Source organism: Chroicocephalus ridibundus, chromosome 1, assembly GCF_963924245.1.
Source record: "Chroicocephalus ridibundus chromosome 1, bChrRid1.1, whole genome shotgun sequence".
NCBI classification, from domain to species: Eukaryota; Metazoa; Chordata; class Aves; order Charadriiformes; family Laridae; genus Chroicocephalus; species Chroicocephalus ridibundus.
Window position 1 is genome coordinate 128031753 of NC_086284.1, and position 21246 is coordinate 128052998.

The 21246-nt window shown below is 38.7% G+C and overlaps 1 protein-coding gene across 10 annotated transcripts in view; it reads right to left on the minus strand.

Annotated features, from left to right (window-relative positions):
• ZBTB20 (zinc finger and BTB domain containing 20) overlaps positions 1-21246 on the minus strand; it is a 487426-nt gene that overhangs the window by 379299 nt on the left and 86881 nt on the right. For 8 of the 10 annotated variants that reach the window (XR_010073192.1, XM_063351328.1, XM_063351312.1 and 5 more), the window contains one exon: positions 18903-18962. The gene's annotated coding sequence lies outside the window, so the exon portion shown is untranslated. The remainder of the gene's footprint in view (positions 1-18902; positions 18963-21246) is intronic. The other 2 variants (XM_063351320.1, XM_063351303.1) reach the window with 1 other exon arrangement.

Below are 21246 nucleotides of genomic sequence, written 5' to 3' on the forward strand. Positions count from 1 at the left end.
CAAAAATGTCAGCTCTGTCTAGCAAGCTTTCATGTGCTACCTTACCTTACACTTTTATCCAGTAGATCTTTTGACCCAGAATCTCCTAGTAGTGAAGGATGCAGCATCCCAAACCACCAGAGCTTCTCCAGCGAAGAATAATTACAGTGTCCTGAGTGTTGTCAGGGAGTAGTAGAAAGGGCATTAAATAACCCAAACAGTCTCTCTTCACTGCTAAAAATCCACCAACAGAAAAAGGCCAACATGATTGAGCTTTGGTTTATCTACTGTCAGAGCTGTGCCTCAACAGTAAGAGTATGAGGTGCTCGACTAGAAGGTTAGGTCATGAACTAGAACTTAAGTTTATTTTCCATCTGATTAACGATGGACAATTCTAGTAAAGGCAAGAGGCTAGAGAGTAAAAGGATATAAATTCTATACAAGTGTTCAACACAGGCTCATTTCCCAGCTGTTTTTAGGCTACTTTCTTCATTTGATAGACCAATTCTTTCGGCAGAAGATGTCTGCAGCAGTAAAGCTTCTTACCTATTTTTTCTACATAGACTTCATAAAGCATACACAGTAATGAAGCTCCAGGAAGACATTTTACTGGCCTCCACTTCAGCTTTATTCGTGTGATTGGTTCCAAGATCTTGAGACAGTAACACAAGTTACTTCATTTTTCTCTGTGTCAAGGGCAGGGTACATCCTCCTCTCTCTGTGCCCAAGATGATATAGCATCTGCAGCTAACAGATATGGACAAGCTTTGATTCCCCTTAATGCACCTCCAGTTCTACGGATGTGGAAGTATGAAGTGCCTATTGACAACACAGTACAGGAATTGTGCTGACAATACACAATGCATCCCATTACCTGGCAGTTAAATGTGACCCTTTAGTTAAGAGATGGTAACAACAGAAATTTACCCCATCTAACAGAGAATTAAAATCTCAAAAGACACTGCCTATTCGTTCCATTGCTCAACATGTAGATCTATTCAGCTAGGAGGACCAAAGGTGACAAGTACCCTAGCAATATATACACACAATGCTACTTGTCACCCAAAGTAATAATAAGGCCTCCATTGGTAGAAGAGACCATGTCTTTCCTTTTGCTGGAGAATGTCTCCCTTAAGGCTAACACTGGCAAGAGAATGGTGAGAATATTTAGGAAGGACTCTAAGGGAAATGCAGCTCAGATTTGTCTCCACAGTTGCCAGTGACTAAGTGGCAGGCAAAGACATTTCTTAGGTTGTCCAAGAACAGAAAGTACGCAGCGTGCGATGGAGTTTAATGACAACTGTGATTCAAAAGACTCTCTTTAAACTCTAAGTAAGGATCCTAGATATTGTGGAACAGGCCAGGACTCACTATTTTGGCAACAATCTTAGGGTGAAGTTACCCTCTCTGTAAATTGAGAGTTCCCTTCAAATGACATCAAGTGTGTACACCTCAAGCAAAGTTTAGAAGAGTCTGAAAGAAGAATGTATCCTTTTCTGCAGTGGCTTCTGTAAAATAAGAAACTGGATTAACCATAGTCTTCACTGGTGCCAGCCAGACCACAAAGTGCACCATCAACACTCTGCTGTAAGGTAAAAGCTATTGCAATTTAAAAAAAATATCAATTATACATCCTGCCCCAAAAGTACTATAACCTGACTTCAGATTTCTTAAAAACTATGTCGTCTTGCACTCCTAAATAATACCAGAGTAAGAAACGTCAGATTACTTTCTAGGAGATATTTACAAAGCTCTGGGATATTCTAAGTAGATACAAGCAAATATTATTATTCTGAATAGCACTACAAGCTGCCCTCCATCCACAGCACCATGCAGGCTGTCATTTTTGTAGTTAGGATGCATTTTGCAGCAAGACTTAACTGTTCTTTCAAGTGCACTGTACTGATAGTTGTTGTCACAATTATTTATAACTAGGGACATCCATCTCCTACTAACCTTCTGTTCAGGTCCAATATACAGGAAACAGTATTTGGAGAGCTGAAGTACATTTATATGAATTTCAGCTCAATATTCCTTAGCCAGATTTTGCCCTCTGGTTTTGACTGCAATCCCAGGCAAGTCAAAGATGGTATATTCAGTCTTTCCTTCTACTGCGTGGTATGTGTGTATAAAAACTTAATTTTGACCAAAGGTCAGGATAGAAAATGAAGACGTTCGGCAAAAGAAGTGCTTTTTCAAGAGACCTGTAAACATGAGACCACTGAAAAACCATGTGTTCCTTTTTTAAACTGTATCATAAAGGTAATGTAGCATCCTTTAACACATAGAAGCAGTGGAATAGTGCATGAAACACTCAATGCCAAGAAATAATCTATCCCTAGCTTAGCAGTGAATTATCCTACAACCTTCAGAAAGTTACTTAACTGTTCTGTGTTTCAGTTTCACCATCTATCAAATGGGGCTAAAGACACTTTGTAAAACCATTCTAAGGTTCTTTAAAAAATATATTATCATTTGGAAATTCATAAAATTTATGGAATTTTAAAAAAAACACAACAAGAATATAGAAATAAGCATTACTTTAAATATTTGTTGCAATATTTTAATACATACCTTTCTTCAAAATATTCTCAAGTATTTATATGTACCGTTTAAGTGAATCAACTACAATTATCATACCTCTAGCGTACCGGATTTGAAGATACTACATATGCTTTAGGTTTAAACTTGCAACTGTTGGTTGAAACACAAATCTTTTCATGGAGCTCGGTAAGAGATGGGCTGTGTCCTGTATTTTTTCCTAAAACAGGCAACCGTCTTTCAGCTGCATTCTGCTGTATCACTGCATTCTTTGAAACATACAATAATTAGGAAACTAAGAGAAAAAGAGATGAACATTGTGTCCTGCCTCCCCGACATTCTTTTCAGCACCTACATGATACAGATGCCACAGAAGACTCAGTCTTACTTTGAAGTGCAGGAAAATATATCATGGTAAGAGAGTAAGTGTCATTCAAAACATCCTTTGAAACTTCTTAAAAACTGCAGCTGAGTTCTGTATCTGGAGATGTTTTAATGATCAGTTTATTTTTCTGTACTTTTAGAGCACAGGAGAGCAAATTTAGAGCAAAGAGGAGAGCATGTTTAAAACTCAACACACTTTGCAGGCTTTAGATATTCAAATACTTCTGAAAGTTTACCTTGCTTAAATATGTACTACTAGGGTATAATCCAAAAGTGGCTGGACGTATATACTGTAAGCCAAATTCCAAGTCATCAATCAGTCAGTTACATTTTTTAGGCAGGTGTTTTAGAGCTGAAGAGAGCTTTTTCCTCAACTTCATATTACAAGAATGGACCACAGAGTTTCTCAAATCATCAAGATGGGACCAAGCATGGAAACTGCCAGGCCAGGCCCAAAAGATTATTTTCTCTGGACGTTACTAACAATCAAATCGAAGATATCAGAACTGGGAATGGCTCGCAAGTTTAGAAACAGCACTCATTATAAACCAAACACTACAATAGCTATATTACTGAAGGAGAAAAAAGTTGTGGAGATTCTACAGCCACTTCATCTTTAATAAGTATTTCATTCACTAACTTTGTAATACAGAGAGGAGAATTTCTATCCATCAAGTTATTCAATCAAATTTATAGCAGATAAAAATTTACAAGCATTAAGTTAGCTACAGTCACCTTATCTCCAAGTAAAAAATTACCTATATATTTGAATACAAAGGCAGCAAACTGGATTTTCTTATTCTTATCAAGATTAATATAATACTTGAATGCAAATAGGACACGTAGATAAGAGTTTCAAAAGCAACGTGTGAAATTTCCCCCATTCTTACGTATGATTAAGAAAGCAACACTAGAAATACAAGTAATCCAAATTAAAACTATGTTTAAAAAAAAAAGTACGGCCCTGAATCTCTGGTAGACCTGTGAGGAGAGATCGCCAACTAGAAGGGGAGTGAGCTGAGATTAAGAGCACAGAATGTGGAAGAGAGTGCAAGAGTGAGAATGTGCCCACACAGGTCGTGTTAGAGCTTCGTATGTCTCCAGCTCAAATGACTTTATGTGAATGTGCAGAGAGACAACCACTTCAAGCAAAACTTTTTACTGATTAAGGCACTACCATAAATCTCAATATGTTCCCTGCCATATTGGCAGCCGTTCCCTTTTTTTCTTTTAACTGTGGGCCAGATCCTCAGCTGGTATAAGCTGGCATCGCATTTTGTTGCCTTCAGTGGAGCTAAGCCAATTGATGCCATCTGAGCATCTGATACTGTATTTCTGTAGCAGTTAAAAATGATACAGTGGCATTAATTACTACATAGCCATGTCTCATAACCTCATGGCAGGGGTGGAAAGACTTCTCATTTATAGTCACCAGTCAGCACACAAAGTGGAAGGGTCAACTGGCATTCCAAGCTGAGTTTGATGGCTGTAAAGCTACTAGTCATTCCAAACACAGCAGAAACCATTTCTCATTTTCCTATGTGATTTAAATACTTAAAATTTGTTAACTCAAAGGCATGTAGTAGCTATGCTATGTCCTTAAAGCACCACAAGCTATTGCATCAAAAATGCAATGGATCTGACATGCAGAAGAACAGGCCAACTGGGGCAGACAAAAATTCGTTTAACTGAGAAGCGTGAGTCCCACTTCCAGCAGTGGATGCTAAGGGAAAGAGGGTAGTGCACCTTCATCCATAAGCATTCTGCTACAGACTAACAGCACATCAGAGATGCAAACTGAAAAATCTTTGAGGTTATAGCTGCAAGTCAAAATATACCTGTACTTTTATTGTTAACTGTTAGGAAGAGCTTTACAGTGATAACTATGTAACATCATTCTCCACTGCAGAACGCAGAGGAACCAGAAAATGTAAGGCAGTCATCTTTCCATGGTCTGGAGGGACAGCGGTGGAAGAACTCAGAACATTATCTTAGTCTTTCTGTATTCATGTTTTTGCTTTCTGCTTGGTTTTTTTTTTGTTGTGAGGGTTTGTTGTTTTTTGTTTTTCTGGTAGGCCACGTACCCTGTAGAGCTAACTAGCTATATTTCAAAAGCCAGTTAGAATAGGGTCTTTGGATTTCTGACAGCACGCTGAGAACCCTGCCTCAGACACAGACATTCTCCGATTTATGATCTTCTAATAGAGAAGGTGGCAATTTTTTGGTTCAGGAAAGGGAGAAATGGAGCACAGGACTCATTATGGACAACTGCGCATTGGTTTGGACTATCTCTTACAGTGACCTGACACTCACTGTTTACACTCTTTGTGTAAAAAGGCCGTATGTTTCATTTCACTGCAGAAGGAAATAACCTTAACAGGAAAACCTTATCCAAAAAAACCCCTTCTTTCTCCAATGAACTAACATTTCCTACGTTCTACCCAACACAAAAAAGCGTAGGTTGGAACTCCAAAGAACAAGGGTGGGCTCAGACACTCAGACATCCAGTAGAAGTCATGATCACTTGCATCAACATTTTATATGCAGCAAAATGTTCATTAACTCAAGGAGGTTTATTGAGGGTTATTGTCTGTGTGTTTGAGGGAGGGGTAAATGGCGAGTTATCCTGTGTCACTGAATCTATCTTGGCCTGCCTTCATTTGCATTCCCTGCCCTTCCCAGTATTTCTTCTCATATATAATTATCTCCTCAGCTCCCAACTTACTTTATTTTAAGCACTTCATATCCCCTGGACACTCAACACTGAGATCTTACTGAACATTAAACAAGCAGATTCCCATCTTTGTCTTTAAATGGGTAAAATAAAAATACTAACCTATCAGACAAAAAAATACTTATTCTCCACCTACTCATTAGAATTTGCATGTTATAGCAGCATGCACACTCCTAACAAGCTTCCAAATGGGGAACTGGAAGTAAGCAGACTCATTCTACAAGTAAATGTAAAATAAATGGCCTTATGTTGGCTGAAGCCTATGTCCCAAAATGCAGATAGTTTGCTATGGATATAATGTAACTACCTGACAACAAGCAAAGGCCAAAACAGGGGAAGATAAAGCCTGGCTTGACTGACTTCAACAGACGTTTTGCTTGCATAAGGACAGACCATGAAATTTAGTGCTTTAGGCACAAAAGGGCAGAGCTACTGAGAAACAGGAAACAAAGAAAGAATGAAAACAGTGAGGGAAGGAAACATTAGAGAAGAAAACGTATGGGGGAAGGACAAGAGTAAACAGGAAAATATAAGGGGATGAGTAGGAAACAGGAGAAGCAATGGACAAATATTGATTTGTTAAAGCTTTTACAGGATTGACTGCAGGTTTCTCTGCTCAATGCATAGGAGTATTTAACATGCCGAAAGATGAGTAACCGAATCTACTTATATGAACGAGGAAAAGCTGTCCTGGTTTGGGAGAGTTTCTGCAAGCACCTCTCTTCATCCGTACCAAAATGCTATTCTCCAACTTTCTCCCACGTGTATCCACAGCTCGACTCCCCCTCTAGCTCTCATCAAAACAGTTTGCTTTTGAGAAGGAACTATTCTTCCCCTTTCTAGTAATGGAAAAAGCAGCTACAACCTGCCCCTCTCTCAGGCCCCAGCTCAGCAAGGAATTTATATCAGACGACTGCTGAATTGACCCACTGATGAGCAAAATTTGCAACCGAGTAGCAAGGAGTCATGTGAAAGTCAAATTTCCCTGATGCTGTCTGTTTATGTACCAGGAAGATGCCAGGATGCTGGTGAAGTGTACTCAGATTCTTTTCAGAAAACCCCGCTGTGATGAAATGTCTTCACAGCCGTGCACATTTGCTGTTAGGTTCTGATACTACAAATGGACGAAAATGATGGAAGCTCTACTACTGTCATTCCACTAGGAACAACTTCAGATAAAGAAAAGAAATTACAGACTTTCTCTCATAGGTGAGCGTATCTGAATGTGGCACATGAGATTCACACTGCAAAAAGGTTTGAAACCTATTACATACCCGCTAGAAAATGTAAGAGAATTTGAGAGAGACATATTCTGCCTAACTTAAATAAAATTAAACCACTTGATTAAGAATGTGTCTTAAATTCACACAAAGAGTATCATCCATCTTTAAAAGCTTAGTACATTAGACTTGGCAGAAATATGTCCACATTCAGTCATTTTGTCTTAAGTCAGTTTTAGGATCTGGCTGTTCTGATAATGGTGAAAAGGAAAATTTAATCTTCAAACACTTAATTTAACTATTGCTTAAGAAATATTATTGCCTAAATGAAATGCTCCCTTCACAAAAAAACTACCTGTTTTCAATGTTTTCCTAGGAAGCTGATATACACAATTTCAATTTCTAATTAGAAAAAGCAGGCAGCTCTTGCTAACAGGCCAAATGCTGAAACACTTGCCTGAGATTTAGCCTGCCCACCACTCTTACAGATGCAATGTGACTAAGACTCCCCATAACATCTAGCTGATAGTCTGGGAAATCTGGACAGGCACCTTGATAATAAACAGAAATATACAGGCTACGCAGCCTCATAACTTCCATGTCTCAAGTCTGTTTCTCCGTTCCCTCTCCACTGACACTTCTTTCCTCCCTTTGAAAAGATGTGGAAAGGAATGAGGAAAAAAGCAACAAGCCCGTTAACAGAGTTGTTCTAAATCTCCCTGAAGAAGCAGGCAGAACAAATGGCTCCTCAAAAGTGAATCCCAGGTGAAAGCTCCTTGCTGCAGTTCTGTGGTCCTAAACAAGAGAAGCAATGCAGATATTCTTTAAGCTGGAACAACCTAGCTTCTAAATTTGTATTTACTCCAGTAAATTGTTCTTCCTTTAACCTGTGATTTTGCTAGCTAGTAGCAATTTTGGACCGTTGCTCACAGGACATCTCCTTGCTTTGCTAACTATCTGTTATGATGCATATGTCACTGCAGAATTTGGCTGTGTAAATCTTGAAAGTAATCTGCAGCTCGGAAACAATTCTGATCTATTTCTTCAAACCCTATGCTGTCAAAACTCAGTGAAACTGGGAAAAGGATATGAAGATAACATCTACAAACACTGCAGCTGGGTACACAAAAAGCTGCAGAGAAAGAGTAAGGGTTACCAGAGCAGGAAAATACTGTTAATTACTTAGCATTGTTTCTTGAAGCATAATGCCCAGACCTGGAAAATACACATTTCCTACCTGTATATCACATCAGTATTACAGGGGTAAATCTCTCTAGAAGAAAAGAGAAACCAAAAAGAGAAATGAAACAAACACAAATAGGTGCTCACTAGGTAGTATCTGCAGATGTTAAACTCGCAACTTCACTTTTCCCACTCCTTCTTTCAGCAAAATGCTATACTCTGAACATTACAAATATTAGACACCTTCTCCAGTGTGCCCCGTGATGGAAGTTCATAAAAAGTTAAAGGATAATACTTAGTAGAAGCCAATAATAATTTTGTGTTGAAATATTCACGTAATAAGAATACCACTGCGATGGTAAATTTCCACCTCGGGTGTTAAATACTGGTGTACTCAAGCTTCTGCTGTTCCCGTGGCTTAGGCAATGCTCTGCTCAGGAAGCGCAGGGTAAGCCTGTCCTCCCATTATTCTGGCGCGAGCTAGCTGCTCAGCAGAAGAGACTTTTATTCTGATACGACTCAGCCAAAAAGTACTCTGGACAGATATACAAGGAAAACAGAAAATACCCTACAAACAGCAATCATATCATTATTATGTATTCAAATGTAAAGTGTTTACAGGATTAAGCAGTAACAGCATTGACACGATAACACATAGTATGGCCTCATCCTGCAAGCCTCTCTCATCTGAATAATCCTAATAGAGTGCATGCAGTCCCTTGCAGGGATCGTAAACTGCAGAAAACTATGAAAATTGTGAGGAAACAGAACAAAAAGCTGAAGCACACAGCAGCAAGGCGACTCACTTAACATTCTACAGAAAACAAACAGAAATTCATAAATAAAACTGTTTCTGACTTTTGATCTTGTCTGTGGGACACAGGATCTCTCCCACGAGAATAAATATACCAAAGAAAAAGCAACTCCTCCCTTGACATTTTATTACATTTCTATAATTGTCTCAATATACCAGATCAATTGCATTTCAAAATACAGCTATTAAACCATAACTAGACCATCTTTGGAGCCTTTGTTTGTCAATTGCATCAACCAACAATTCTTCTGCAGACAAGAAATCAGACTGTATTTTTACAATAATTGCAAGTCATTTCTAGGAGAAAGAGGTAGCAACAATACCCAAGGAAATAAAATAACACACTTTTGTGCTTTCCCATCAAATCCGATAGTGGTATGGGTTTAAATCAGTCAGCGGCAGCCACGCATGAGAGATTGCACTCTGCAGGCTCTATCAGTCAGAAGTCAAGGATACACGTCCATGATTTATCATACTTTTCATGGTAATTAGCTAGAGTGCCATTTTGCTTCCAGTAGCATCACTCAACTTTCTTTTTTTAATTTGGTCTTTTTTTCTGCAAATGAATTTACATATTTCTCAGTCTCTCATCCCCTACTATGTTTTATTTATGAATATAGGCCTTCCTGATGGTAACTTTAATGTGAAGAAGGTAGTAATTAGTGTACCTATCGCCTAAGTTAATCCCTTTCCCACAATGTCTGCAGAGAAGTTTAAGGTAAGTAACAGTTTACAGTCAATATTAGGTTTAATTATGCTTAATGAGGGTAACTGTTTCTGTTTACTAACTGCACCTAGGTGTGTAGCTCCTATATGAGTTTTTCTTCCAGCCTCATTTTGCACTTGTTAATAGTGCCACAGTGCCAGGTACGTGTGGTGCTTTAATCCGTAAAACTGCTCCAGGAGAGCCAAGCAAGTGAGGCACCTGTTTCAACACAGGTTCAGAGGGAGCAGAATGGCCACAAAACAACGACAGCTTTGTGTAAAGAGAAAGTTTTACTGTCTGGTATTTGAGTGTATGCAGTGCATTAGAGAAAAGAGGGGGGAAAAAACAACCCAACCCTCCCCCCCGCCCCCCAGACATTCCCCAAGCCCCTCCTCTTAAAAAAAAAAAAAAAAAAAAAAAAAAAAAAAAAAAAAAGAAAAAAAGGCATTTGTTCCCAGTTTGCAGGGATCATCCTCAGCAATGTCTCCTGTAGGAGTTACCATGTACTTTTAGTTCGTTGAAAGCTGTGTTAACAATTAATATTCTGAAATTAAACAAAAGAATGAAGACTTCTTGTCTTACTCATATTTCACGAGCAGGTATCTTCCACAACTAAAATGATTCCAGAGGCAACTGAAGACACCAACTTAGAGCTGTCTTATAACTCTGTATTTTATTTATATGTGTATATATATATATAAAAAAAAGGTCAAAAGCAAAACCTCAGATGCAAAACCAGTTCTACATAGCCTCAGTTTTTAGCCTCAGTGTTTTTAGCCTCAGTGCAATGTTGTTACTTCAGTTTGTATCTTCCTAAAAGGAGGATCTAGATTTCAGTTTACTTCATTATTTTTGCCATAACATTTTCCTTTGTGATTTCATGTATTATCCCCTTAGGAAATTCATGCGATGGGAAAAAATTTATACATATTTATAACTACCTATGAAAAACGTACCTTCCTAAATCTTTGATTCCCTAGGATGCATGGATTTAGGGGGTTTTGTGTGTGTACATGAGGGACTAAGTTTGCAGGAGAAATGCCGAAAAACAAAGCTGCTTGATTTCCAATAAGAAATGGAAGCGGAACACACAGAGAAATTGTTCTCTAAACTGAAAGGTTAGTTCATTTGATTTTTCCAAAGCAGTTAAGAAGAGAGTTCTGCATTTCGTTCATATTGGAGAAATGTGAAGTTTTCTCAGACATAGCTTAGGATTTTTTTTTTTCATTTTCTTTTTTGGCCTAGTGAGCACTCTGCATGAGTCCACATGTTCCCTCCTTATTTTTGCCATTGGCAAGACTTCAAGAAAAAAATCTCTGGTTAGAAAATTGTTCAAAAAAGGAGGAAAACCTTCAGCTAAATCACGCTTTTTGTTTTTAAAAAACACCCTATTATTTGATTGTCAAAGCATTAGTTACTAAAGTGAAATTTTATTTAAAGGCTAAACTCTGTAATTTTGGAAGCTACATCCAGATAAACAGGCTCTGAACGGACAGGTTTCAAAATCTAAACGCAAGTCTCTGTTAAGGTTTACTGTAACCCTAACACCCCTATTACTAGATGTTAGCGAAAAGGTTTCTAAAAGAGAAGTGACATTTTGTAACTGATGTCTTTCCCTCTCAACACTGTGTTCCAAATTATGTGATTTAAACATGTAAATACAAGTTTAACAGTGATGTAAAGCTGCGAATAGCTACATAACAAGAAAGAAAAGATACCTGCTTTCAAAGTGACAGTATATTCTTCTTCTGCCACTTAAGACATCAATATTCAGATAAACATGGACTCCATTATGAGATGAAAACTATTTACATGCATTCTTCAGAAAATTGGGGAAGTTTTGTACCCAAGAAGGGAGCAGAAGTAGGAGGGGTTACTTTACTGCTTGAATACAAAATCCAGCAGCTAGCTTAATTTAATGACTTAAAATACTATAGAAGGACTCTGAGGATCTGGAAATTTAAAATCATGATTTCAAGTATCCATTATGGAAAATCTAACTGGAGAATGAAAACAGCACTTAATACAACTGGCCAGTACCAGGAGAGGGCATATTCCAGTTACTTCTCACCTGCTGCTGCCTTTCAGTTAGTGCCATAAACCAAGCTTGGGTAACTGAACATTAACATATTTTACTAAAGGGAAGTCCTCAAGTTAGAGACAACAGGATTACCTGCAGGCCACTGATGTTCAGTGTACGTACACGTGTAACTATCTCCTCAAAAAGCCACAGACCTCCAAACCATAGGAAGTAGATCTCCCTGAGAGAAGGATGGATGTGGGCATTACTACGAAAATCTGTGCAGCTCCCCTCCCCACACACCTGGTTGGAAAAATAACGCCACGCTTTTCTGAAGAGCCTGGGAGGAAGGTGGTCTTGCTCACTTGGATCAGTCTGGATAATAGCTAGGTTTTTCGCATTACAGTGTTGCCTCCGCATATCCATCTGCTCAGATTCACCAGTTATAACAAAGAATGCTGGGAGGATGTCCTGGTTTCATGTAAAGCAGAACCAGATTTTTTTAAATTAATTGCAAAATAACCAAAGAAAAGCTATTTTTCAAACATCCAGAGTTTGCTTCAGTAAAGATCTAGGGATGTTCAGTAACCCCTGAATCTCTGCTGCAATATAGGGTCTCAGCAAAGAGAAAGATGCTCTCCCATGACGAGCTCTGAAGTAACAATGAGAGTGTCCAGCCTTGGTGAAGGAGATTACCTGAGACACATACAGTCTGGTGGCCTCCAGAATCTCAAGGAGGCTTAAAGCTTATATGGAAATGGCTCATTTCATGTTTATAGCCCAGACAAGCGGGTGGGACTGGAACATTGTGTTTTAGCCACATACATACCAATCCAACTGTTAGAACATAACTTAGAAGAGAACTCTTAAAACACGGAGACTGAGATGTTAGGGCAATCCCATCTCTTAAAGACCATTTAAATGTGCCTATAAACATTGCTGTAAAGGTATTTTAATTCAGAGGAAGGGAAAAAGTTTACAGTCAAAGTTCAGCAAATGACCATAATTCAGAATATTAAAAAAATTAAAGGAAAATTCCTTATGTCATTAAAATCTTCTTTGAGTAACTGAGTAGCAACGTTTCTTGCTTCTTTATTGTTTTCTTCAATATTGATTTCTTGCCAGAAAAAATACAAGTTTTCAGCTGCTTGTCTCTCAGAAGAGCCTCTGCCTACTTTCGTGAATTCTTTCTACCATCCTTAAGATACGCCTTCTGAAGGCAGAGAGACTTGTATAATCCCCAATGTCCTATTAATATCAGCAAGAATGACACAGGCTTGATTCAAAACAGCCAGAGGGAATGGCTAAAATGGCCTCAAAGCTGTTTTTAAGAGTCAGAATGGTCTACCTCATCTTCTTGCCACTAAAATGTGCTGCTGCCACGTAAATGGTCCGACTCACACTGCTGCTGACTTCTAGTGGTCTCTCATTTTGTTTGCTATTTTATTTTCTGGTACAGGAGGAAGAGGAGGTTGGTCTTTAATGACCTGCATTGCTGATAACAGAGTTATGCAGTAATGCTGCTCTGCTAATCATACTATTGCATAACATAAGGTTGGTTTTGACTAGAAGGTTTAGAAAACGAACAAGGCACTTTGAAGGTGTTTAGCGGCATCACCACAACGTCACCATATAAATGCCTGATTCAGCCCCAACATGAAAACAGACGACCATTGAGAGAAAGAGGGGACAGGGAGAGAAAGAGGGAGATACTGAGACAGAGAGGGAGAGAGAAAGAGAGAAAAGGAGAGAAATAAAGGCAGGGAAAGAAGGAGGAAGGGAAGGAGAGAAGGAGAAAAGGATTTCAGAGTACTACTCAGTGAAAGATATATCTATTGAAGTGGGACACAGTAATGTTTTGAAGAGAAAATCTTGTACTACCTGATGGAGGATTTAACCCTTCCTTTTACAATTAGTCCCTTGTCAACCCAACCTACATCTATGGAAAACTGTGGAAGCCAAGTGTCTAATGGGTTTAAAAAAGACAACAGAATAAAAATCTGACGAGGAGGAGGAGAAAAATAACCCACTGTCCTGAGCTATCCAGTGAACAAAATTAACTTTCCCAAAACAAACACCAGAGATATTAAAGATCAGTACTTTAATCTGTCTGGCCACCCAAATATTGACATCTGGACAGCAAAATTGCTATTTATTCTTTCCAATGAAGGTAAACTGACTCACTGTCACAGAAGAATTTAATACCAAATTTTGTTCCACGTGGCAAAAATGCCAAGTGTAACCTGTACCACATGCTCCAGATATTACATGATGATCTGCACTTAAGATGAAGAAGAAAATCAGAATGCCTTAAAGCAAAGTTTCTTCTTGGCTTCTACCCTGGCAACGAATACAGCTACATACATTTGAGCAAGAACGATGGTGGTTAAATACCTTCTTCTGAATCTTAAAAGACTTCCGTGACATTCACTCCTTGCCCATACTTCTTCACTCCCAGTGGACAGGGATGTTGTGTTTTTCATAGAGGAGGTGTCAGATCATGGCCCCTGGCAAATCAACACAAATCACTGGCCACATGATTAAAACTTGTGCTCTAAGAAACAGAATTTTAGCAACCTGGAACTCCAGTCTCGAAGTGCTGAACGAGGAAACCTCTTGTGCCAGTGTGTTGATTAAGGAGACCAATACTTTCGTTCGTTTTCAAAAACGGTAAAGGAGGGAGGGTAAAACACTACCTCTCCCGCTTTTACCTTTTATATAGAAAAACAGGCACACTGGCCTTGCATTGTTAGTTTTACTAGAATATTTGCTGAACAACACAATGCATATGCATGCAGGCAAGCATAAACACACACGCATGCACAACACTGAACTTTGTGTTGGCAGCCAGACTGCGGTAACCCATGTCCCCTGGGCAGCAATCAGCTATGAAGGAACAGGAAAAAGTTAGTGTAATGATTAACTAGCCCAGTGGGCTATTATTCATGACAAGTAGAGCAGCAGCAGTGCAGGCTGAGATGCCGGTTGCCTCTCCCTCTGGAATGCTGCTGGATGCCTGGAATCAAACTCAGTACAAAAAAAAAAACGGCATAAGAAAGAAGCTGAATTTCCCCGTTTGGAGTTTGCACGTAATGAAGACATGCACGGGAGCAGAGACTTTCTGTTAAGCTTGATATTGAAAGAATATGACAGATTCCAATATCACCATTTATCAAATATGTATGCATAGGTTTTGGTAAGATTAATAAGGTTACTGGTATCAGCTATAGGCAATTTTTCCCTATACAGCAGCAAGCATACAACTCTAATGGCAACCGGCAAGTATCAATGTTGATAGCTGCAGCCACGGTGTACTGCAGCAGATGGTAAAAGTGCATCCGTTTAGGTGAAGGACTAAACCATAAGTATCCCTATAGCCAATCAGGGAAAAATTAAAGTCATCATGGCTGTTCCCCTTCCTTTGGTGCTTTTACCCTGCCGTCACCAGGAAGCTCCAGAAATTCTTTCTAAATTATTTCAAATCTTTCAAATTCTTTTAAAGCAGTGCATTAAAGGTGAACATACTGCAACACGCACTCTATTTCTCTTGGTGCTACCTCAGTCAGCATTTTGCAGAGAAGCAATACACTACTGCCTGGACTTCAGCTTGGAAAACCAAATTCCATCTGATTTTTTCTAGCTTTCAGTGATTTTAGCTTCATCATCCATGGCAGAAATGACAATCAAAGATTCAGTTTTATTTTTTATTTTCCAACAAAAGCATTTGCTCCTTATTTAAGAAGACCTTGAAATAAAATATTTAGCGCAAAAAAAAAAAAAAAAAGGAAACTATTTCTTTCAATAAACTCACTTTCCCTCTGAAATGCTTTGCTCTGTGTGTGGATTATTCATTTACTTTAATTATTTTGAAGTGCCTCTGTATGAGTGGGTAGGAGTTAAGTATCCACAACACCAAAGTAGGGCTTAGAATTAGTTGTTGGAAACAGAATGTTCTGCAGTGGCCTAAATCTGCACAAGTAGTAAGCCTTGAGTATTTTGGAAGTCCTTCTCCACAAAGAGTACTTCTGGGGACCCTGAAAGCTATGGGACCCAGGTCTATGAGCATGTATCATGGGACTTACATTGCATGGACAGGTCATATCTTTCTAATCATGAACACATATAAACCCTTTTTCTCATTCTGTAGGAAAACAAAAATGTTGCTCTTATTTAAATGTGGAAAGCAAAATCCCACCTGGAAGAGAGGCTGGTACCAACTAAAGCAACTGACCAGAATTTTTCATCTGTCATACAGGAAGATTTATTAGGACACAATGACCAAGTGATATAAGAGAATGCAGAGAGCTAGAACAACACACAGAGCTAGGCATGTAATCAAAACCAAATAACAATCTTTCATAATCTCTCTAATCACAGCTTGCTGTCTCACACACACACATATACTCAAGCACAGATACAGGAATTACATAAATCGTTACCCTTTGTTAAATGTTTTCAGCCTGTTGTTCTCATTGGCCAATCTGGCCCAAACCACAACGCAGCCCAGCTATCTTTCTGGTTAATAGGTACACACACTAAAAACAACAAGAAGAAGAAAACAAGCCAAAAAAGCCCTAGGAAAACTTCAGATGGAAGACTTTGGACAAAATTATGTGCACACATTCAAAGAAAGAAGAGGAGGAACTGAATCTGGGGAAAATACACAGGATTATCACTTTATGGGCGGTGGGCACTGACTTGAACAAGGATTCTAAAAATAAACACATCTAACATTTAAATCCCAAGCTGCATTTTCAGTGACACCCCTTCTCCCATGACTGTACATACACTCAAAAACAAAACCCCAGCAGCTAAACATCCACAGCCTTGAGGAATTTCAGTTCTCAATCTCAAGAAAAAGCTATCATCCAAAATTTCCCCTGCATCTACAGGTTTCTACTAACACATTCTGTTTTAAGGACACAAATGCAATAAAACTAAAACTAAAGAGAGAAACCAGTTGAAATGAAGAGTTTACAGTACCCATTCCTTCACAGACATGGAAGGTGTGATGTAGGCATCTGTAAAAACAGAAAATACCTTCTCTGGTAAATCTCGTTTCATAAGTCTCCCCACTTTCAATTTGCATTCCTGTGCTTTGCGTATACTTCCATATAAATTTATAGCTCCTCTGCAATGTTGCCCATAGTTGCACCCAGTATTTACAGGTAAACCTGCAACCCTGTTCCTCCATGGAGGTAAGCGAGAAAGGAAGGAAAACAGTATGCAGGAAAGTAGGAAAACAATTTTGCACTTACTTGTCTGTGGTTGGTGGCTATATCTTAGGAAAAGTTGCTTTAAAATACAAGTTGTTGTTGAGGTTTGATTTAAAAATCTCTGTCAGTTTTGACATTGAGGTGAAAGTATTGCTGCTGGCTCCAGAACAATTTGCATATCTTATCACTAAATAAAATGTCTGAGGTGTGCACCAATCTGATGAAATTACAAACAAGAGTCCACACAAGCACACATGCCTTCCTGTTTGATTTCTGTCCTGTTCACTCCTCTATAATAAATTATATGATCATCTCATTCTAGCTGGAGGTTTAACTGTGCATGTAAAAAGGAAAATGATAGCAGCCTATTCTTTTTCACATTCTACAGCCGAGAACCTAACAAAATTGTGGATTTGGGGAAAATGCAGAAAAGCTTATTTTGTTACCATCTACCTCCTCTTTAATTGCCACAGGATTGGTGGAAAATCCCATGTATTCATGTATTTTTAAAAATAATTTCCCATACTGATAATAAATAATTAAATGAAACTACACCTCTTTTACTACAAAGACTAATATACACGCTTAACTTTACGTCCTGCAATTAATCTCATGTACTTCAACAGAATTACTCATAATGCTGTAAGTGAAATACATGTGTAAATCGTTGCAGAATCACGGTCTGAATTGCCAACAACGTTATATGGCACAATTAAATGCCTAGGCCTAGAATGGCTCTTCAGAAAGATTAGGAAAAAAATTTTAGGCATAATAACTAACAAAATTTACTCCAGGGAGTGACTATGGGAGAAACAGTACTGAAGGAGTCACCTTCCCTTGGGAAATTCACCTGTCACCAGATCCTTCCAATAATACACCTTCTTCCTCTACCAGTTATCACCTTCACTTACCACTCCTTTCTCACTCATCAAATACCATTCTCCCTCTTCACACACCCTGCTGCTGCTGCTATGTGATGAAGGAGACGGGAGATGCATCTTACTCCTTATACTTTTGTGCAGTGAAGTAGCATGAGAGCACAGTCTGGCCCTTCTATTAGCTGGCATAGTAATAAACAGCTCATGTGCTAACTAACAGAGCTGGGTGCACAACTAAACAATCTCACAAAATTTGCTTCTTAACCTGTTCCTGAACTGTTCACATGCTAGTGTCTCACTGAAAATTATTTGCCCAGTATGGACAATTGCTAACCTATTACCAGAGTTCGTTACAAGAAGCTAGTGATCAGAACGTATACAAATTGGATACCTAAATTGCCCAGCTCTGTCTCCTGATGAGCAGCTTACCATCTGGTTCCTTCTGCAAATACTCACGAATGCTATGTCAGAAGTTATTCTCTGTACATTATCTAGTTTTTGACTAAAATCCACGGCTTCCACAAACACTTCTGTTTGTAAATTAACTCAGTCAGAAATATTAAGTAAAATGCCAGCAAAACAAAGTCAATTCCTTAAAAGTTCAAATGACTATTTGTCACAAACATTTCACCTCTACTAATGAACTGCAAAAATGAATGATAGAAAATGCAAAACTGTATTATGTTTAGCAGTTAACATTTTAATAAGGAGGAGATTAGCAATTTTTAATACCTCCAGTGCTTTGTTATATACAGTAGCACAATAACTGAATATTTTAATTGCTAATTATTTAGACCTCATTCAGTTCTCACTCAGGCAAAACTCCCATTGAGGGACTCTTGCCTGAGAAAAGAGCTACAGGATTTGTCTGACTGTAATTTGAAAAAACTTTACATATCATAAAAACTATCAAGTTATAGCGAGACAAAAATCATTAAATCCTTAGCAATATTAAACCCTACTGAAAGTCCCACTGACTCTTAACGCCAATGTTTTCATATTAAGTAAAACAGATAATTGCAGTTTACCAGTTGTAACTTACCTGTATAATTTATGCCCAGATATGCTGGTGCTCTTAAAGAGGTCTAATAACATTTTGAGTCTTCTTACCATGTCCCTGCTTTTCTCCTGGGGGAAATCTCAGTCCAAATGTGATAAGGAAATAGCATTTTGAAACAATCACGATATCAACACTTTCAGAAACCCCAAAACTAGCATTTGGTTTTACCTTTTGACTTCGGACTCCAAAAGGGTTAAGAGCAGCTCTCAACACTTCTTTCTTATGCTGCTGTAAAGAAAAGAAATGCTTATGTTTAGGGATTTGCATACACAACACCTTGAGTTTTCATAACAGTCAAATAGCTAGGCTTCAGTGGGGGAAGTGGGTGGAAAGATGTATATATATAAACATATAGCTATCTGAAGGAAGACAAAACAAAGTCCTACACCTTCACATCTAGTACACAGGCAATGAAAAAATAAGCTAAATGTACTAGTATCCAAAATGACATTATACACATCCTTCAGAGAGAAAAGTTACACAACTGAACACCAAAGCAATTTCTAAGACTCCATGCTCAAAAAAAAAAAAACCACCTAGTTTTTTTCCATTAAGTGTAGTTTCATTCCTGTTAGATATAAAAACAAATGGGTGTCACAACCGAAGTTTTGCCACTTATGTTTGCCATTCAAATGCACTTGTGGAAGATGTTACAGGTAAGTACTCTAACAGGTCAAGAGTTTGAAGAGGTTCTTTTATTTTTTTTTAAATGAAAAATTGTGTATAAAGTCGTTGCATCTTTCACCTATAAATGGCTTTAATGACTAAAATGTTCAGAAGACCTCTCTGTAGACTGCATTTTGAAAAAAAGAATTAAAAGCAGACTTAGTAGCGTACACTACTAATTACCAAAATGTACAGAACTGTCTGCCAAGCAGCTGAGGAAAGAGTAAGTATTCTGAAGTCTGAAATAAAGACTTAGGCACTCGCCTTCCACCAATTCAGAATATGACTTAGGGACCTGACTGGCATAATTTCCAATTCCTGTTATAAGAGGTTCACTTAGATTACAGCGCTTCCTCACAGAAGCAGCGAGATCCCTTCATCCCCCTGAAGTGCTGACTTTCCACCTAAGAACCTGTGTCCAAAGCTCAAGTATGGCAGGATTTGGCTATCTAAGCCTACTGGTATTTTTTAATCTTTAGCTGGTGAGGGGTTTTCAAAGCTAGCCACAAAGACATTTTAATCACTGAGAATACAGATAAGAACAGATGACAGAAAAGAACTGCTCTTTGGAGCACCCTTACTTATTTAGAAAGGAAGGACACAAAGTGCTGCTTTCTCAAATAAAGAAGATGTAACACCAGCAGGCTTTCAGGCTCAGCGTTTCCAAGCCTGACCTGACACCCGTTCCTGGCTACTACAGGGATGCTGCAGTTGCTTTCTCAGACACACTCGCAATTTCTTTTCAGATCTGCAGGCCTCCTCTTGTTTTCTGGGTGCTTTCTACCTCTGATCATCGCAATCAAACGATGCCTCAACGTCAGCATTTGCAGAAATTTCCCTATGGCTATCCCCCAGCCTATGCGGGTCAGTCCCAAGCGTAGGTAGCATAGTCTTTTCGATGGCGGCTTCCCCTGTTTTCAGGGAAGAACTAAGGCTGTGTAGCATGCGCTTCAGCTTTCATAAAGTCTGCAGTTGCCTGAATAGACACGCTGGATGGCAGCTGTTAGCACTTTCCAACCTTATACAACGCTGGTCTGGAATAGTCTGTCAGTTCTGCGCAGACAATGAATACAGCAAAACATCAGGCCTAAAATATTGAGTAATGAGAACAGGATTTTGACCTTTAAATGCTGTTAGATGTATTGCATGAGGATATGTTTGATTTAAGCGATACTATTAGGTATGAAACTGTGCTGTTTGCCTAACGTCTAACAACTGAACTGCTCTGTACTTGCTGGCACACTATGTGCTCCAGCAAGAGATGGCTCTGCTGAGAGAGCCCAGTCAGAGATGGTGGCACAGGGGAACCTGGAAGAGATGAAAAGCAGGAAAAAAGTATGGGAAGAAATGATCACAAGGTGAAAGAGAATATTTTGTATTTTAAAACCACTGGTCAGTCAGACCCACAGCAGTGCTTCGACATTATCTCCTCAAGCTTTGCAACGGCTTAAATCCAAGTCAAAAGTCTCAGTTTCTCTTCTCTGGCCTACTGTCATTTGAAATTTTGTACAACTACCCATGATGTACACAGCTGTCCTTGTGCCAGTTGTGATTCTTGCCAGAAAGTGCTATACAAGAGTCTGGATAACTGTTACGGTTACTTTTTTTTGTTTTCATAATCATTAACCGATCCTTTCTAAACATTTGACTGCCTGAGTTTAATTAGCAGCAATGCTTCTGCCACATAGTTTTTAAAACTATTTTTATAAATTATTTAGATTACTCAAGCCTTATACATGACATGGTCATTTGTTGGACCAAGAAAGCTACTAGAGTACACCATATCCAAGATTACAGGCCATTCACTTTGTTTTCAATTCCAACCTCCACGTTTACATTTAATGGT